This window comes from Periplaneta americana, chromosome 2, assembly GCF_040183065.1.
Source record: "Periplaneta americana isolate PAMFEO1 chromosome 2, P.americana_PAMFEO1_priV1, whole genome shotgun sequence".
In the NCBI taxonomy this organism is placed as follows: Eukaryota; Metazoa; Arthropoda; class Insecta; order Blattodea; family Blattidae; genus Periplaneta; species Periplaneta americana.
In genome coordinates this window covers 116,244,241-116,264,067 of record NC_091118.1, presented here as the reverse complement: position 1 = coordinate 116,264,067, position 19,827 = coordinate 116,244,241, and the positions used below count along the sequence as shown (strand labels likewise).

The 19,827-nt window shown below is 35.4% G+C and overlaps 1 protein-coding gene across 4 annotated transcripts in view; it reads left to right on the top strand.

Moving 5' to 3' along the window:
- Window positions 1-19,243: 19,243 nt before the first annotated feature.
- The window catches only part of LOC138694529 (beta-1,3-galactosyltransferase 5-like), a 270,652-nt gene continuing 270,068 nt past the window's right edge, over window positions 19,244-19,827 (top strand). For 3 of the 4 annotated variants that reach the window (XM_069818345.1, XM_069818344.1, XM_069818343.1), the window contains exon 1: window positions 19,244-19,400. The gene's annotated coding sequence lies outside the window, so the exon portion shown is untranslated. The remainder of the gene's footprint in view (window positions 19,401-19,827) is intronic. The other variant, XM_069818346.1, reaches the window with a different exon arrangement.

The following is a 19,827-nucleotide window of genomic DNA, read 5'->3' as shown; positions in this document are numbered from 1 at the left end:
CAAACACGTGCAAAATTTAAAAATTATTTTTGTTTATTTATTTTCAGAGGGTACATATTTTTTGTTTATTGTAGGGAGCAGAAGTCAAAAAGAAAACTGAGTCCCTACTGACATCATTCCGGAGAGAAAGACAAAAGTCCACGAAAAGATCTGGAATGGGGAGTGATGAAGTGTACGATTCAACTTGGTTCGCGTATAAACATATGTCGTTCCTTTTGGACAAAATGACGCCCAGAAGAAAACAAAGCTCCAACCTTGTGCACACAAAATAAATTATTGGCACTGAAAAGTGCCTTTTCGTAAGTATTATGCGCATTCGACAAACACAGACAAATCTCTCTTTTTAGAATTTTAAGATAATTATTGTCAGTGAGGTATACGTATATTGAAACTTTCCCCTGTCTTGCAGTCGTACCTTAATAAAATCTTCCAGTTCCTGAATTATAGCTGTACATCAGGTATGCTCATTCTCTGACTCCCGATTACGTTCTGTAATCACAACCTTCCAATGTAGAGCGTGCTGTTCCTCGTTCGAAGCTCGACGGATGACTGCGGAAGGCAATTCAAGTACTTAGTAAATGTACGAACAGTGCGGGACAATGGCACAGTCAAAACGTTCTGTAAGCAAACGATCATTCCGTACAGTGTGGGAGGAAGACTATTTTTGTTCCGCGTTCGGTGAAAACGTAAAGTGTTTAATAGACTATGTTGTAAGATACTGTCAGGAATACTATTGAGCAACGTAAAACTACATTAAAGGCCTACACTTTGCCATCCAGAATATGCCGAAGTGACAGGGAAGTTGTTTTCTGTAATATGTATTCATATACCAACATTATTATTATTATTATTATTATTATTATTATTATTATTATTAGTACTATTATTATTATTAGGTCTGTGACAATTATTATTACTATTATTATTATTATTATTATTATTATTATTATTATTATTGTTATTATTATTATATTATTACCGGTACCATTATTATTATTATTATTATTATTATTATTATTATTATTATTCCAACAGAAATAGTTGTCATGATAAAATAATTTTTCAGAAGCACTACAGTTTCAAGAATTGAAAGCACTTCATGAAAGGCCAAACATTGAAGAGAGTTGAAAAATTCAGAGTCTATGTTTAGGAGCAAGTTATGTAGTATGTTGGGAATTAGCAAAGGCACTAAACCCTTTACGGATGGTGAACTTGTAAAGAGATGTATGGTGCGTGAACAAAATATAGTTAATTAAATCTATGTACTGGAACAGCTCAAATGTGAATTCACAGAACATAGATTTAGTGAGTTTAGACGTATGGAGAGTGACACTGATCTTTTTGTTAATCCTTTCATAGTAAATTAGGTACAATCTGTGCAGTTCCAGGACGAGTTAATTGATTTATAAAGTGACGTAGAATTCAGAACTAAATGCAGAGAATATGACTTGACAAGCATAGAAGTATTAAAAAAAATGAACAAAACGAAATATCCCAAGATGAGCTTATTCGCTGCCACTATGTTAGCTACCTTTGCCTCGACATATGTGTGCGAAGAATTATTTTGAAGAATGAAGATTGCTAAATCCAAACATAGATCCCGATTAACAGATGAGCATCTTTAGCGCATTGTAGTAAATTCGTTGGAAATAGACTTCCGATTACTTGCAGAAAACAATGCACATGTTGAAGAGACCGCAATGTATGGTGGAATATGAAAATAACATTATCTATGATACAATAATACCATACTACTATATAAAATAAAATAAATATGTAATAACTGAACATTACAGTGCATACTCTTTTCTTTTTCAAATTCAGTTTATTATCCGTATTTGTGAGAGTATGAAAGCAATGCCACGGGCGGTGGTGCAATGTAGTTGCGGAGCCCAGTTCGTAACTGTGTGTGTTATGCAGTGCAGCATCATCCGTGTAATCGGTGCTTTTACAATTTTGAGCATACGTGCTGTACATACTTCTGGAACATCCTGGTAATCAGCTGTTTCGACACTTTGAATAAATATATTAAACTTGTATACGAATCTCCTGTAGCAAGATATCGGAAGTGTTAATACTAGCCTTTCCTGAATAGGTTTTGCTTTTCGTCAGCCTGTGTCTTTCTTGGAAATTTTTGGCCCTATTTTGCACGTAATATTTCGAAGTCTGTTTCTTAAATGCGACAGAAGTTGTGAAACTGTCCCGATTCCATTCGACGTAAAAATGAAGCAAGTCAGTGCCTCTACCTATATTGATTGCGACTTTCGTAGAGTGGCGTCTGCCACCATCGCCTTTTGTTTTTTAACTTTCTTTTATTAAACTGCCTATAATAACAACGACTGCACTTGCTGTAATTTTATTTTCGTCTGCCATTATTGCGGATAATCAGCGAACATGAATGTTTTCCGACCATTTGCTGATGATTTGTACGTTGCTCCAAATAGCGAACGAACAACGAAATTACGCTTCATCATTCATTCGTTGTTCGTTCGCTAAGTGTGTACGCACCTTAAGAGGTTACTGCCCTAAGACTTGGCGGGTACACTACGCACAGCAACATTCAACAAATTTGGAACTGTTGATATCAGTTACTACAGCATAGTATATTGCAGGCTCCAACTAGTAGTTTGCAATTCTCCCTGTAGGCCTATAACAGAGCTTGCAGACATGATATGTTGTTTCCCCTTGTTTTTTTCTTTACTTAGTTATTTAAAGACTCTGTATCAAGCATTAGGTTATTTAGCGTCGATGGAATTAGTGATAGCGAGATGGTATTTGGTGAGATGAGGCCGAGGACTCGCCATAGACATTCGTCTTACGGTTGGGTAATTTTTTTTTACTTGGTTACTTAACGACGCTGTATCAACTACGAGGTTATTTAGTGTCGATAGATTTGATGATAGCGAGATGATATTTGGCGAGATGAGGCCTAGGATTCGCGCTAGATTACCTGACATTTGGCTTACGTTTGAGGAAACCCTCGGAAAAAACCCAACCAGCTAATCAGCCCAAGCGGGAATCGAACCAGCGCCCGAGCGCAACTCAGGATCGTCAGGCAAGCGCCTTAATCGACCGAGCTACGCCGGTGGCTGGTTGGGTAAAACTTCGCAATAAAGCCAACCAGATAATCAGCCCAAGCAGGAATCGAACCCACTTGCGAACACAACTCTGAATCGGCAGGAAAACTCCTCAGCCCACTGAGCTACGCCGGTGGCTTTTCTTGTTTTTACGAAGGCTAACATCCCTATGCCTAAGCACGTTTCACCAACCCCTACACGATTTCACGTCTAGTAATGGTAGCTTCAATTTTAAAGTATTTATGTTCAAGTATGATTGAGCCGCAGGATTTTGCGTAGGATCACGTCATGTGTTGGACGATAAATAAGAAGATTTGTTTTGAACATAAATGGATTGCGATTCCGGACGGCCCAGGCACAAGTTGGATATGTGAGTCCGAATATTGTTCGGCGTCGCGAGCCGCGGCTTCTTTCTTGCATTGTTGAAACTGTTTAATTCGCTCGATGGTGATTTTTGGCTTATTCGATTCCTTTTGAGCTACTCTGTCTCCTGTCGAGATTTGCGCCATTTCTTGTTAAGTTCATAAATGGTATTGCATGGTACCTTCGAAATCCTGAAAAAAAAAAAATATATATATATATAATTAATTTCGCTTGGAATAAAGTAAATTCCGTTTTAACTAGATAGATTTCTTCGAGCACTTTACAACGACACCAAACACGAATATGTTATGTCATCCGGATGCCGAGATAAATTGAGTAGAAACACGTATCATCTTCAGGCAGCGCACACGGAGAAGGCGGAGGTGGCGCATTACTGCTTCGAGACTCCTTGCTCTATAACAGCCTTTCTCAAAATTTTTTGAAGTGGGGACCACTTTTTTTTAAAGTCAGAACATTTCCGCGGACCACCTTACTCTTGTTCCCTTCGAAAGCAAATTTATCATTTTGTAGCATATTTTAATACCAATATACTTAAGCTATATTTAAAAGAGAATTAATTAATTAAAATCGATTTAATTTATTTAATTTTATATTAGTATTAACTAATTAAGTTAATGTTGATAGAAAAAATCATTTTCGTTTTTAATAAATCAAGGATATTAGAGTTTGGATAATCTTTAACTCATTAACTAAACAAAATAAATAAATGTTAGTACTCACATTAATGAGATGGATAAGCCTGCCGATTCTTGTACAGTTGTTCTATATTTAGATGTATGCTGGTAAGCATAAGTCGGAAATCGTCACATACATCGAGTCGATTTCGGTACTTTGCTTTTATTAGAGTTAGTGATGAAAACCCTTTCTCACAAAGATACGTGAAAGCAAAGTGAATTATAATCTGTAAAGCATCATTGTACAGTTCACTATATTCTCTGTTCACTTGTGATGAGGTCCAGAAATTAACCATACTTTCCGCTTGGAATTTCATTTTAAGTCCGGTGTCATTCGAGATTTCAATAAACTGTTCTTTTTCACTTAATGTAAGTTTGTTATTTTCAACATCGCAATGAAAGGGATCACGAACCCATGAAAATTCGTCATATTTACTTGGAAAATAAGTTTCAAATTGTGACCTCAGAGTTTCGAGATGCGAACATATGTCATTGCATAATTCTTTTCGAATAGCGAAATAATTTTCAACCAAAAAGACTCTAGGGTTGGAAATAGTGAAAAAATCCTCTATTTTACGGAATTAACTGACAAATCAAGTTTCCTCTCGAACACCTTTATTTTCTCATGCACATTGAGAACAGTCAAAGAATTACCTTGTAGAGAGAGATTTAGTTCGTTTAGTTTTGAGAATACATCTGAAAGATATGCCAATGTATTTGGCCTCATGTCATCAGCTGATGTGCAGGGGAAAATGGCGAGAAACACCACGTTCATAGTGCTTTAAATCCCTCTTTGGTGCTGAGAGTAGAGTGGGAAGTCGGTAAATAGGTAGGGTAATAAACTTAATAAAATGTCGGTACTGGGAGAAAAAGTGAAAGGTGATTGCCATGTGTCATTTTCAAACTCTGAGATTTTCAGCTATAGTTTGATACGCAATTCGTTTGAATTTTATTTTTTCTTCTGTCCTTTTTGAAAGACCACAAGGCCAGACCTCGAGGACTACAGATGATCCGCTGACCATAGTTTGAGAAACACTGCTCTATAATAATGTTATACCGGTACTATTATTTTTGTATGTTTATTGCTTTAAAATTATAGCGGTTTTTGCTATAGCATTATTTGCGTTTATCTCATATACTGATCCAAGTTCATAGATGTATCTACATTGTTATAAAACTTTGATATTGTTTTTCTCAAAACATGGGTTTTTAACTTAAGTTGTTATTGCATCCAGTGTCTCAATTACTATTCAACATATTTGTGCTTATAACTTCCATCCCATAAAACTGAGAGGCTAGCAAAACTCATGAATCGAATTCCATTGTTTCACATTCGTACGCATCCCATTTGTTATAAATAGGCCTATAGCATATAACGGGATGAGCATTAGTGAAGAGTTTAACAAAGGAATGTGGGATGTGCCAGGTCAAGTAAGTAGTAACACGGTTTATGTCCCTGCCGTGGCTGAGTGTCTAGTGTGATTGACTTATAGATTTCCACCCTGTGACACGGGCGGTCCGACTTCGAATTCAAGTCAGGTCTGAGATTTTTCGTTTAAAATCCATAACGACACTTGCGGCGGACAAAACCGCAGTTAGGGTTTTCTCTTGATCTTTCATTCCCCACATTAGGCATCAACATCATTCTGGCATGAAATTAATTATAGACACCAACCTGGACCACTTTGGTCTGAACTGAAATCGTGCAATATTTTAAAGGTCTTTTCCGTCATCATTCCATGAAATTCCCCGATCGCTGGTTGGAGACACACGGGGCTGATCTAGAATCGAGGATCGAGCGGGGTTACCTGTACCAAGACCGTCTTCAATACTCAGACTTTAATACAGAAAAAAGATGGCCGCCGCTGCGGTCCAACCATTTCCATTTATATAGACGGTTCCGCCATATCTTTATGTTAAAATAGTTAAAATTTTCGTACCGGTATTTATTAAGTTGAATTACAAAATTTTGTCTTAAATAAACGTCCAGCGTTAATTTATGAGCAATGTTACGTTAAATTTCAAAAGCGACACAACAAGATAAGTACGGTACGAGTAGAAACAAATTGCTATGAAGTTATGAACTTGACAGTGCAAACGCAGCCTGAAAATATTTTCAGTAAGTTGAAAATCATACCCGGAACTCCGTATAAGTTACTACAGTAAATGCAAACGTTCATTAATAGTTGTTGGACATACAAAAAGATAACACATACTCAAAATCAATAACACAATTAAACAAGGTCAGCCAATATTAGGCCTACAAGGTGTACTAATACAACTACTGCTTACTGCTACTGCTACTACTACTACTACTACTACTACACTACTACTACTACTACTACTACTATTACTACTGTTACTACTACTATTACTAATAATAATAATAATAATAATAATAATAATAATAATAAATCAGTTTATATTTTATATTATTAATAGATGGATGTTGACAACCTAGGGTCCTTAGCTTAATTCGTCTTGAATTTCAATTCTTTATGTTTTGTCACTTTTAGACTTAGGCCTAATTCTTCATGACTTTTTTTCACTTTTCTCGATAATTGGTTTGAAATGTTTTCCCCTTGTTCAACATCTTTGTATAGTTATAGTTATTAATGATGAAATTTCTTCTACACTGTCATCTTTCATATTTAAGAAAATAACAGTCACCTTAAACAACAGTCATAATTGAAACCACACTTCTTCCTGAACATCACTTTGAAACTGATCAAAAGTGCTAATAACATCTCTTTCACACCATACTCTGAAAAATTCTTCTTCTCTCCCCATCTGTTCCCCTTTCCGTTGATGTGGATTCTTTCTGGCGCTAGAATGACTGACAGTACGGTATGAAATATGGTTTTTTAGGCGTTATGGGTAAGATTCGAAATTTTCCGAGGAATACGAAAAGCATCACCATTTACGACAGGAAAAATATCTTTCCTAATAACTAATCTAGGTTCAAAATGTTTTATGTGTAACACTGTCATTTTAGGAGGATAGGAACTGGCCACCCTACCCCATTATTTATTGGCTTAGTTGCCTCATAAGTGGTGCCTTGTTGGTATCATTTGTTAAGTTCAGACCTGTCTTCGGACAGTTGACTAAACAACAACAAACTGTAATTTCCGTAACTTGGAAATTGTCACGATTATGCACCTAAACCATTTATCGCTTAGTAAAGTTGTATTTTTCGGGAACTTACGCACTGAAATATGAGACACAGATCCATTATTATAATTATTACAACCCGGTACACAACACGAACGGCCCATTTCACGACGTAATTAACACAAGAAAACATCATAACAAAACCACGTGGTAATTATGCTTGGACCGCTACAGGCGCCATTTTGGCCACTATCGATACCTACATTAAGGTCTGAGTATTGGAGACAGTTTTGCCTGTACGAAACTTTGATATTCAGCGAAGTTTAGTGTTGTGGGTTGGGAATGCGCCTGTTTGTTACTCAGGAGATGAATAGCGGGAGATGAAGCTGCAGGGGAAAGTACGTTAGTAATATTGAATGCTTACGTTACATGCGCAGTAGCGATAAAATTCATTAAAAAAATGCAGATTTCGTCAGTTGCTGTTCATTGCTCTTGTGCTTAGAAAGTGAGAAGTTAAGCTCGTAAAACAAAATATTACTTTGTTGTTATAAGAAATATTTAGTCAACTAACTGTTTACTTACAATTTATGTAGTATTATTTCAGTCTATATTTATGTATGGTATTATAGGATGTGGTGGAACTTATAAATCCAACCTTTACCCGTTAATTTTACTACAGAGAAAAAAAGTATTAAAACTTGTTTTAAAAAGTAGAAAGATTACTCAACTGAACTGTTGTTTAAACATTTCAAAAGTTTCAACATTAAATAAATTTTTTATTTCATTTTATTAAAACACTTCCACAAATATCTTAATAACTTTTAAATTTATATACATAAATATAGAGCTGAAAATATTAATTTGCTGCGTTTATTTGCACCTAAATGTAAAACCAATGCAGTTTTTTTTTTTATCATAGGATGAGTCAAGGTCCTAGATTATTAAACAAATAATAATATTTTAACTACTAATTCTCTTCAAATTAATAATAACATAAAAAAATTGTATCGGATTTATAGTTTGGGTTTAAAGATATTTAACATTTTGTAATTTGTAATTTATTCACTTTCGATTTTATTTTCTTTGTATTGGAATTCCCTCCTAATCACGAGTCTTACTCATTCAGAAGTGGTCTCGTTTATATTATATTATATTATATTATATTATATTATATTATATTATATAAACTTGTATTCATCTGTAATTTACTACTGGATGAACAGTACAGAGCAGAACAGGTTTCACGGCCTTGAGTCCCCCACCTACGCGCGCACAGCCGGCCAGCCGTGAAACCTGTTCTGCTCTATACTGTTCACCCAGTACTAATAAATAAATAAATAAATAAATAAATTACATTTCGTACTAGATTAAGCACTTATTTAAATAGTTACTTTATTAAAATAATTAGTACCGTATCCTTTAATTTCCATACGCATATTGTTATAAATACTAATGTTTTCGACATGTGTAATAATAACCTGGCTACTGGGATTCTTATGTCAGCAATATAACAAGCAGCAACCACAGTCAAGAAGGTCACATTCTTTTCGGTCACCTTCTCCTGGGTACGGTAACCAATAATAGCGTCATCGTAAAAGTTATCTTAGGCTTAGCAATAGAGTTCGCCCTCCCTCTTCGAGATAACAGGTTAAATACAACAGTTTTATTCCATGTGATAGCCTATTAACATTTTTATATACAAAATTTGGCGTACTGTTAAACAGTTCACAAGTTCGCGGATTCGGTGATGCGGAGCTGGTTCTATGCAGCTAAACTTTGCAAACAATCTGCGAATACTGTACGGTATTTAGTTTTGAACACAGTCAAAAGCCAAGCACAGATCCTCGCTGGCCAAGAATAACGGTTGAAAGAGAATAACTTCGCTTTCAACAAACGTCGAAACTTCCAGCTGACAGTCACAGTTCTCTTTAGCTTTCTGCAAATATTCATTGCAGTAGAGTAGAGAGAAAGCAGGAGAAGACAGTCGGCATCAGTTTCCTCCCCCAAAAAAAGTAAAGAAAGAATAAGAGCTGCTCTCGAAAACTGTCACTACTTTGGTAAGCTTCGAGATAACTTTTGAGCAAAATATTGATTTACAGCAGTCATTGTAACTCTATTGCGTTTGAAAACAAGTTTATAGACATTAAACAAGCAATTTCTTGCTAACGAAACTTCATTAATGAAGTACCGGTAATGAAATGTTCGTGGATATGAACATTATAGTAAAATAAACAAAATAATTATAAATAATACTGTAAATAAGACCATATCCATAAAATTAACGACTTAAATAAATTAATAAATGAACAAATAAATAACAAGGAGAGGAATAAGCAAATAGATCAGTAATTTAGTACGGTAACTGCAAGTAAATGAATGAATGAGTGAATGAATAAATAAACAAATATACAAAGTAATAAATAAATAAATAAACAAATAAATAAATAAATAAATAAATAAATAAATAAATAAATAAATAAATAAATAAATAAATAAATAAATAAATAAATAAATAAATAAATAAATGTCGACCTGGTTGGCGAGTTGGTATAGCGCTGGCCTTCTAATGCCCAAGGTTGCTGGTTCGATCCCGGGCCAGGTCGATGGCATTTAAGTGTGCTTAAATGTGACAGACTCATGTCAGTAGATTTACTGGCATGTAAAGAACTCCTGCGAGACAAAATTCCGGCACATCGGCGACGCTAATATAACCTCTGCAGTTGCGAGCGTCGTTAAATAAAACATAACATTTAATAAATAAATAAATAAATAAATAAATAAATAAATAAATAAATAAATAAATAAATAAATAAACAACCAAGGAAGCAACTAAGTAAATAACTGAGTAAGTAACTAAGTAAGTGAGTAAATAAGTAACTAAGTAGGTAACTAAGTAAGTAAATAACTAAATAAGTAAATAAGGAAGTAAGTAAGTAACAAAAGAAGTAAGGAATTAACGAAGGAAGTAACAAAGAAAGTGACGAAGGAAATAAGTAAGAAAGTAAGTAAGGAAGTAACGAAGGAAGTAAGGAAGTAAGTAAGTAAGGAAATAAGTAAGGAAGGAAGTAAGGAAAGAAGTAAGTAAGGAAGGAAGTAAGGAAAGAAGTAAGTAAGGAAGGAAGTAAGTAAGTAAGTAAGGAAATAAGTAAGGAAGGAAGTAAGGAAAGAAGTAAGTAAGGAAGGAAGTAAGGAAGGAAGTAAGGTTATAAGGAAGGAAGGAAGTAAGTAAATAAGAAAGGAAGTAAGAAAGTAAGTAAATAAGGAAATAAGTAAGGAAGGAAAGAAGTAAGGAAATAAGTAAGTAAGGAAGGAAGTAAAGAAAGAAGTAAATAAGAAAGTAAGTAAGTAAGGAAGTAAGTAAATAAGGAAGTAAGGAAAGAAGTAAGGAAATAAGTAAGGAAGGAAATAAGGAAGTAAGTAAATAAGGAAGTAAGTAAGGAAACAAGTAAGTAAGGAAGTAAATAAGTAAAGAAGTAAGGAAGGAAGTAAGGAAATAAGAAAGAAAGAAAGGAAGTGAGGAAGGAAGTAAGTAAGTAAGAAAGTAAGTTAATATTCATAAAAAATAAATAAATAAAGGAACTTTGTAGGCCTACATTCAATAACTATTATTTGAATGGATTTTTGAAACATATTCTCTTAAAATAACTACAGTATATAGGTATATCTCGAACTATATGTTTTTCAGATTATTGCGTACTACAGTATAGTAGAGTATAAATGACTGTACCATACTGTTTTAGATTTCTTATACCGGTAGTCAATTTTTACTTTTCGATTGTACGAAGTATAAAGAGAGTGTGTTGCTCAAAATACGTCTTGAATTTGTGAAGGAATTTTACTCATTTATAGCATATCTGTACAAAAAAAAAAAAAGTGATTTTAGGCATACATTTTATCTGTCCGTCTGTATAATCATAGTCTTTGTGCGTGTGTGTGTGTGTGTGTGTGTATAAAAGCTCTGAATTGTTGTATTTTTTAAATTATATAAAATTGTAAATGTAATAGTATGGGCAGCATGTACTCAAAACCGTCTAAAGGGGATAGGTAGTTCTTTTGTATTATTTAAATTATTATCCCTCCAACTAAAAACTCCTTCAGGCAAAGGAGTTAACGGCTTGTAAGTATCAAACGTATGACTAACACGAGGATGAATTAAAATGTCTTGGAACTATATATTTTAATAAGGAGCGTAATACCAAGGGTGACTTAACATCAAGAATTACATATAACTAAACTAGTCGTTAAAATAATAAACTCCTTACTGTGGTCAAAACATACAAACATACAGAAAAGAAAACTAAGACAAGGTTTTATTAGAAGATATGTCATCAGAAACTAGAGGTATATGGAGCACTGAGGAAAAAGAGCAAAAATACTAAGAGCAGTACAAATGAATTACATGGGGAGAAGTTGGGGATGTCCAGATTGCAACACGTCCGTAATGAAGAGATAGCAAGGAGAATTGCAATAGAAAAGAGTATTGAAGAGGAGGTAGAGACCCTTATATTGAATTGGTATGGACATGTTCGAAGAATTGAACAACATCTATGGCCAAGGAAAGTATTCCAATGGCAACCCAATAGAAGGCGAGAAAAGGAAGACATGTGTTGAATGGGAATGCAGAAAGATATGCAAGGAAGAAGTATATCAGAAAACCAAATATACAGTGGTTCTCAACCTGTGGTCCGCGGACCTGTGGGGTTCCGCGAGTGATTTTTAAAGAAGTCCGCGGAACCAAGGTGTTTTTTTTTTCAAATTATATTTTAATTAAGCTGAATTTTATCATGTTCTCCGTTTTTTATTAGCTTGATGAATATTGTTTGTTTATCTCAGACTTATAAGATATGAGACACAGAGTTTGACAGGAATGGGTTCGTCTGAGGGACTTCTCTTGACTTGCAAGTCTTGTGTACCTATCCTATGTTTCTCCTAGTTTATAAATTCTAATCTCCAGGATCCAAATAATAACTGTATTCGCCGTTCAGGATAAGACTGAAGCAACGATAAAGAAACTAAACTTGTTGTCTCATTGAGTTATCAATCGAGAATTTGATTCTTTTTCCACTGTCAGTGACATTTTAACAACACACGATGATGAACTCTTGTTCGATATCTTTGGAAGTATGAAAAATGTCTTCATTCATTGACATTAAAATTAAGGGAGTATTATTTTTATTTGCAATGGAAAAAAAATCCCTTGTTGACAAATAATGGTTTGACAATTAAAAAAAGAGGTGCAGTTAGAATTATTAGAATTATCTTCTCATTTGAACTTAACAATCGTGTTGCAATCTTGATTGGATGCATCACCCATATTTCTGATGCTCCCCGAATTGCAATACAACATTTAATGCCATTTTCATCAGCATACTTACGTGAGAATACATTATTTGCTCTGGTCTTCTTGAAGAACTAATAAATTACAGAAGCAAACTAAATATCGAGATAGACTTGTGACTTAGAGTATCTACAATTGAGCCAGCCCAATAATTGAGCAATATCAACCATCCCACTGATATAACCTTACGGTAAGTCTAAAAACTGGTTTCTTTTTTTAAAGCAAAGATATCAACCACCTCAATGATATAACCTTACGGGAAGTCTAAAAACCGGTTTCATTTTTTACAGCAAAGATCTAAACCATCCCTCTGATATAACCTTACAGTAAGTCTAAAAACCGGTTTCATTTTGTACAGCAAAGATATCAACCATCCCTCTGATATAACCTTACAGTAAGTCTAAAAGCCGGTTTCATTTTTTACAGCAAAGATATCAACCATCCTTCTGATATAACCTTACAGTAAGTCTAAAAACTGGTTTCATTTTTTACACCAAAGATATCAACCATCTCACTGATAACCTTACAGCAAGTCTAAAACTGTTGTTTCATTTTTCACAGCAAAGTCATACGTAAAATAACTTTATATTGATGTATTTTCAGATTATATTTAAAAACTAAAACTGAAACTTTACAGCTAAAACAGGCTTTATTCAAAACGGTATTGTGAACTTCCAGAACACACAGGTTTGGACGTACGAAAACTCTAATGCGACCATTGAAATACTGTAGTACATCAGCAGAAATATCGATTTCATCAGAAATAATTTCATAACCAAGTTGGATCGCGCGGGACCGCTTCTGTGACTCATCTCTAGCCTTCTGTACTCGATCAAGGCAACTTAGGTTCGAACCACAGCTTGGCAGTGATGGAATTTGTGGAGAACAAAGCAGACATTCTAAAAGGTCATTTTTCGGTTACCTTCTTTCATTCCACCAACATTCTCGACATCCCCCTCTATCATCTGCAATAGTTAAAAATATACTAGGGTGATTTCGTGAAGATAATACCACATTTCGATGCTGATACAGGTTATATGGAAGAGCTTCAGGCTCCGGATCCTGAGGTTCTAAGGTTTCGTATTGGAATGGCACCCCTTGCCCTGTAAAACTGAGATAGGTAGACCGGCCTCCCGCCTGTCAACGTCGGATTCAGAAATGCCACCAAATGGCCTCCTTTCGGACTTGTCTGCGTGTACATACAGCAAGCAGAGGTTAAGCTCGGTACCATAACGTTCTAATCAGAGGCGTGTAAAGTGCTGGAATATGACGAATACATTGTAGGTTTCGTTTTAAATTCCAAGAAACATGGGAACAAAACTATTTTATTATTATGAATAAAGGTAAAATTCATTGCCTCAACTCTTGAGTTGAGATTTATACGTATAAAACATTACAATGTCAAACGACACTTCGATCTTGGACATAAAAAGGATTTTGGCGAGCATAAACTTATAGGTAACAGTTTAAAATTGGATTATTAAAATGGTTTATATTAATAAAATAGTTGTTACATGCGATAAAGCATTGTATTATTTTAATGTAATCTACAAGAATAATTTGTTAACAGTAAATTCAAAACCCACAACTACTACTAGTTGAAAATTCAGTCCGATGAATTTATCGCATTTCAAACACATAGGCAAGTCATAGAGAACAATACCTTTTTTCAAATGCCAGGTAAAATTTGTAATAATTTGTATAACTTTTCAAGTCCTCGCATTGTAGCTCTTTCAATAAATTCAGATGAATACCTCTCTTATAACGTTTCGAAATCCAGGGTTTAACCCACAGGCGTTTCTTTTTCAGTAACATGCTTATGTAATAATTGAACTAATTGTGGCTAAACAAATAAAATACTGTTCTTCATTCATGGTGTTATAAACTTAACGCGTAAATATTAATATCAACAAATCATAAACATAACGTGTAAATATTAATATCAACATATCATAAACTTAACGCATAAATATTAGCATCAACAAATCCTCGGGACACATGTTAACTGTTGTGAAACAAGTGTTAGGTGAGCTTTTGTTCCTAATTTTAGGTTATCTTTGATAAAATATTTTATAAAAGAGTTTATGTAGTGTAATTCGCCCCAAATCCTATCTTTTATCTTTAGATCTTTGATAAAATATTTTATCATATTCTTTTTCAAAGAACTTTGATAGTGTAATAGCAGCCGTAGGAAAAGGTAGGGTATAGTAACTGTATGTGGGCTTAAAAGCGCTCAGGTAAAGGCTCGCGTAAGAGGATAGGGTATTGTGTGGGGCATGCCATTGTATGTAGGCTTATGTGCAAGAGTAATGCTGTTTTTATTATTATTATTATTATTATTATTATTATTATTATTATTAGTAATAGTAGTACCGGTAGTAGTAGTAGTAGTAGTAGTAGTAGTAGTAGTAGTAGTAGTAGTAGTAGTAGTAGTAGTAGTAGTAGTAGTAGTAGTAGTAATTAGTTTGCTTTCAAAAAAACTGAAAGTTAGAATTTGTAAAACTACATATTACTGGGTGCTCTGTATGGTTGTGAAACTTGGACTCTCACTTTGAGAGAGAAATAGAGGTTAAGAGTGTTATAGAATAAAGTGCTTAGGAAAATATTTGGAGCTAAGAGGAATGAAGTTACAGGAGAATGGAGAAAGTTACATAACGCAGAACTGCATGCATTTTATTCTTCACCTGACATAATTAGGAACATTAAATCCAGACGTTCGAGATGGGCAGGGCATGTAGCACGTATGGGTGAATCCAGAAATGCATATAGAGTGTTAGTTGGGAGACCAGAGGGAAGACGATCGTTGGGGAAAACGATTTGGATATTTGAGGGAGGTGGGATATGATGGTAGGGATTGGATTAATCTTGCTCAGGATAGGGACTAATGGCGGGCTTATGTGAGGGTGGTAATGAACCTCCGGGTTCTCTAAAAGCCATTATACTAGTGTTTTTATTATTATTATTATTATTATTATTATTATTATTATTATTATTATTAGTCTACGTATTAGTAATGCTGCTATATGTATAGTACTAATCCATACTTATAAAATACAAAGTTTAGTGAGACGCAACTAAGAAAATTATTATTTTACAAAGTAAAAATAGGGACGCAGGGCGTTTCTAGATTATGGAAAGAAAGTATCGGAGCAGCGCCCTGGCACGACTACACCGCTGCATTGTAAAAATGTAAGAGAGGAGGGATTTGAGGGAGAGCGATCATGGTTTACTTCAATATATAGGCTTATTTATACAGTTACATTTATATGAGTATACACTGAATAATTTTATGAAAAGCTCTGTTCCGATAAACTGCTTGGGGATCTAGTCTATTCCTATAGAATCTTCTAAAACGTGAAGTAGTTATTACAACTTGAAGACCATCATTTAAGACACTTAATCTTAAAAAATTAGTTGCTCCAGCCAACAGATTCGGAAGATATAAGATTTCAAAGCTGCCATAAAACGTTTTGGCAAATTACACAAGAACAAGTTTTATAATACCAATCGTTATGCTAATGAAATGTAGTAGAAAAGTACAAACGTACGTCTTGGCACGGCCAAATAATTTTAGAGCGGAGTTTAGGTGACTTTAATGATGGTTTTAAGAAGTTCTTCCTCTGTCAGAATTTCATTGCACATCGGCACACTATTCCATGACTAGGCTTATGTTGTTCGGTCGATGATTAGTTAGGAAATAACTCCGTCATTTTGTGCAAAAATGGTTAATTAATAATTACATATTGTTGTTAATAATTGCACACCGATCTAATCTATTCACTGATTAGATAAATGGACTTGCAATTATCGGATATATGCACTTATATCAATTGAAGGTTCAGAGCCATAGTGGGCCAAGCGCCATTTATTAAAAACGGAGAAAACAAGGATTAAAGTTAAGTGAATACCGTATTTAATGAAGCTTGATATATCATTTAATTTTAATGTGTATATTTTATATTACTTGCTATATGTTTCTATTGAATTATGGTAATAACTTCATTTTAACCTCTGTTTTCTACGGTTTTAGTAAATGGCGCTTGGCCCACTATGGTTCTGAACCCTTCAATTATCCCTTCCACGCATACAGGTATTAGTTCGTTTACAACTGCCCAGGGATGAAAGGGATGTAAAGAAGAAGTGTTTTCGTATGGGACAATTGGGACAATAGTTCCGCAGATAACTTACGTCATTTTGTACATAGGGGTACTTCCAGATAAATGCGACGGTATAAGATCACTGGATTGGTAAGAGTAGACCTCTACCTTGGCCACTTTGATCGCGCGATCAATTGCTATATGGATTATTTTTGTGGGGGAGGTAAGACCTGGTCTATGATATCCCTATAATCCTGTAGACGAACTATCTGCTCCTGTAACTTTAGCTGTAGTGATTATTCCTGAAACGTCTGGCGTTTTTATGAATACCAGAACATCAGTAGTACGCAGATGTCATCTCCCTACTCCGATAAATGGCCGACAGCTTCAACAACTTCTGCGAACTGTGAGCATTCCTAACGGGAAAGCGGCTCATCTATCGAACTGCTGTCACTTACAAAAACAATCAAACGTCATCATTCCTGTCCGCGTTTGTGGATCAGCGCCAGGACATTTGTCTTCCATCCAGGTTGTCCGAGTTCGACCTCGGCCAGGTTGTGATGGAATTTGTAATGGAAAAAGCAAGCGTTGCATAAGTTTTTCTCGGGGTGCTCCCGTCTACCCTTACGAGTTTCTGAAGCTGTTAACTTACAGAAAGGGCTTGGGACTTCGGCCCTTGTTGTTTATCAGATACTCGTCTGGAGATGGAACCTGGGTATGTCACAGCTAATGTGTGATGGCCTACCTGTCAGCATCAGATTCACAAATGCCATTCGAGCCACGTGTCAGACTGGAACAATTATCGCAATAGGGTACACAATGGCCAATGTAAACCAAAGTGCATGAATCCATTCTGGGTCTAGCTCTAGCAAAGCCAGTCAGATATTATCCTGAGCCATTATAAACGAACTGATTTAATACTCTATATTGGGATTGGTTATATCAATATTTCCACACAGGGGATTCATTCTTACTTAAGGCACATCTATTATATTTTGGTAAGGATGAGGTGGTGATTAGCTAATCGAGAAGTGTGGAATTATGTCAGAGGCAACGGCAGTATCACGAGTCAACAGGGTATTTTTCCTTGCCCAGATTTAAACTCCATCTCTGGAATAGAATCCAATAATTTAGGCATTACGTTGAAAATTTGTATTCCGTCAAAAACATCGATATAGATGAATAAAGTTAGAAAAGACAGTGAAATAAAATTCTGTAAAGCGACGGTTCCGATCTTTTTGAATGTCAAGGGTTTCTTAAAGCTCACTTTCCATTTTCTTGGAGTCCCTAACATGCTTTGTATATTTTTAATTTAGGCTCATGACATATTATACGCAATAAATATTTGGATAATATAGGCTAATGAAGTAAACATCTTTAATAAATTGATAACGATTGTGAAATTCTAGTTTTACGAAGTAGTTTTGAATATAATCTGAAAATGCATAAATACGAAGTTGTTTACGTTGTAGCCATGTGTTTTCTGTGAAAAAATGAAACCAGTTGATGTTCCTTGCAACTGTCAGTTTCGCAAAGTCCGGCTCAAATTGTAGATAATCCAAGTCGCAAGTCTAACTCCACATTAAGTTTTCTTCTATAGGTATTTGTTCTTCAAGAAAATCAAGACAGGAAGTGTACACTGACGTTTAAAGGCATCTAACCGTACTAATCGATAGTGATTGATAATTTGTTGGTGTAAATGTGACTTCTTTATTTATTACTTCAATGAATAGATGGCGAAGATAATAGTGACTGTTGCCAATCGTAGATAAATATACCAGTGTCATAGAATTCAATTTTTCATCTTCTTCTACTGATTGTGTGTATGCTATCGAAGGGACGTTGAGCTCCTATGCTTTCTGGACCTCGGCAATGAAAAGCATCACGCTCCGGTTGTCTTTTAGTTTAGCACCGAGCATTGAAGCGAGATGCAATTAATGTTGCGTCTTCCTAGGATTGAACCAGACTCTTTCAGTCTGTAATCTTTCGTTTTATCGACAGGACCAAATTAGCTTCCACATGAATGCTACCGCAAACTATATGTAGTAAAATACAAGCAGCAGAAAGTAAAGTCTTACGCAAAATATAGGACTACAGAAAGTAGTTAAAGTATAAAGGAAAAAAATTATTAGAAATGAGTTGACAATAAATTCAGTAAATGAGAAAGTAACAAAATATCACGAGGAATAATACATTTACTGAAAATAGCTGGTTACCGTAAACAGCTTACTGTTGTAAATCCAAGGCGGAGACCAAGAGGAAGCCCTCTTGGAGGAGACCAAGGAAGACCAAAGAAAAATATGTTAAGTTAACAAGCAAAGAATGTACGCCGTGAAGCGTAGGAGAATAAGATGAATAAAAAATGGTAGTGATGAAGAACAAACAGAAGTCTATATAGCTTCGAAATACTTTCTCCATACTTCCGTATGTATCATATTTATTCCGTCACCCACCCCGCGTTATAAGCGGTCGTGGGGCGCGGTGTAGCCGAGCATAACGATCGGAGATGCTGTCGACATGGCAACGCCGAGCTCGGCGCGGCGCGGCAGTCGCTTGTCTGTGCGGCGACGTTCAGTTGTCTGGTTGCCAGGCGGCGGGCAAGCCGCTTGTCATGTGTTTCGGGGAGGGCTAGTCGCGATGTGTGTGTGATCAATAAAGTGTTGGATCCCAGCATCCAGGCAGGACCCGGCCAAGCTCCGACCCTCTTCAAGAGCTTCAGGTAGGTGCAAGCCCGCCACGCCCTTAAAACTGCCATGTTCTCATCTTCTGAGCATCACCTGCTTCAACATAACTTTGCCTCGTCCTCGATGCTGTTATGTTATGACTGTTATGACAAAATACTTAATACTTCCTGCAAAGTTATAGATTTCGGTTCGGGAACAATGCATTTTGGTCGCACACATAGAGACGTTGGGGGTAATGTAGAGAATTCTAGTGCTCAACCTTTAAATACTTCAGAACATCATGCTCTTCTTTTCTTTTGACAGAAACAATTCTAGGACGTTTACTGTTTTAACTGTGCAAGTTTATCATGCTAAGAAAAGGAAAAGAATGTAGCATTCATCACCTGTGTCTTCATCTGCTTTACCGCTTTCTTATTCCTCTACCTCTTCCGTTTGTTAGGTCAACCGTTGCGAATATGACAG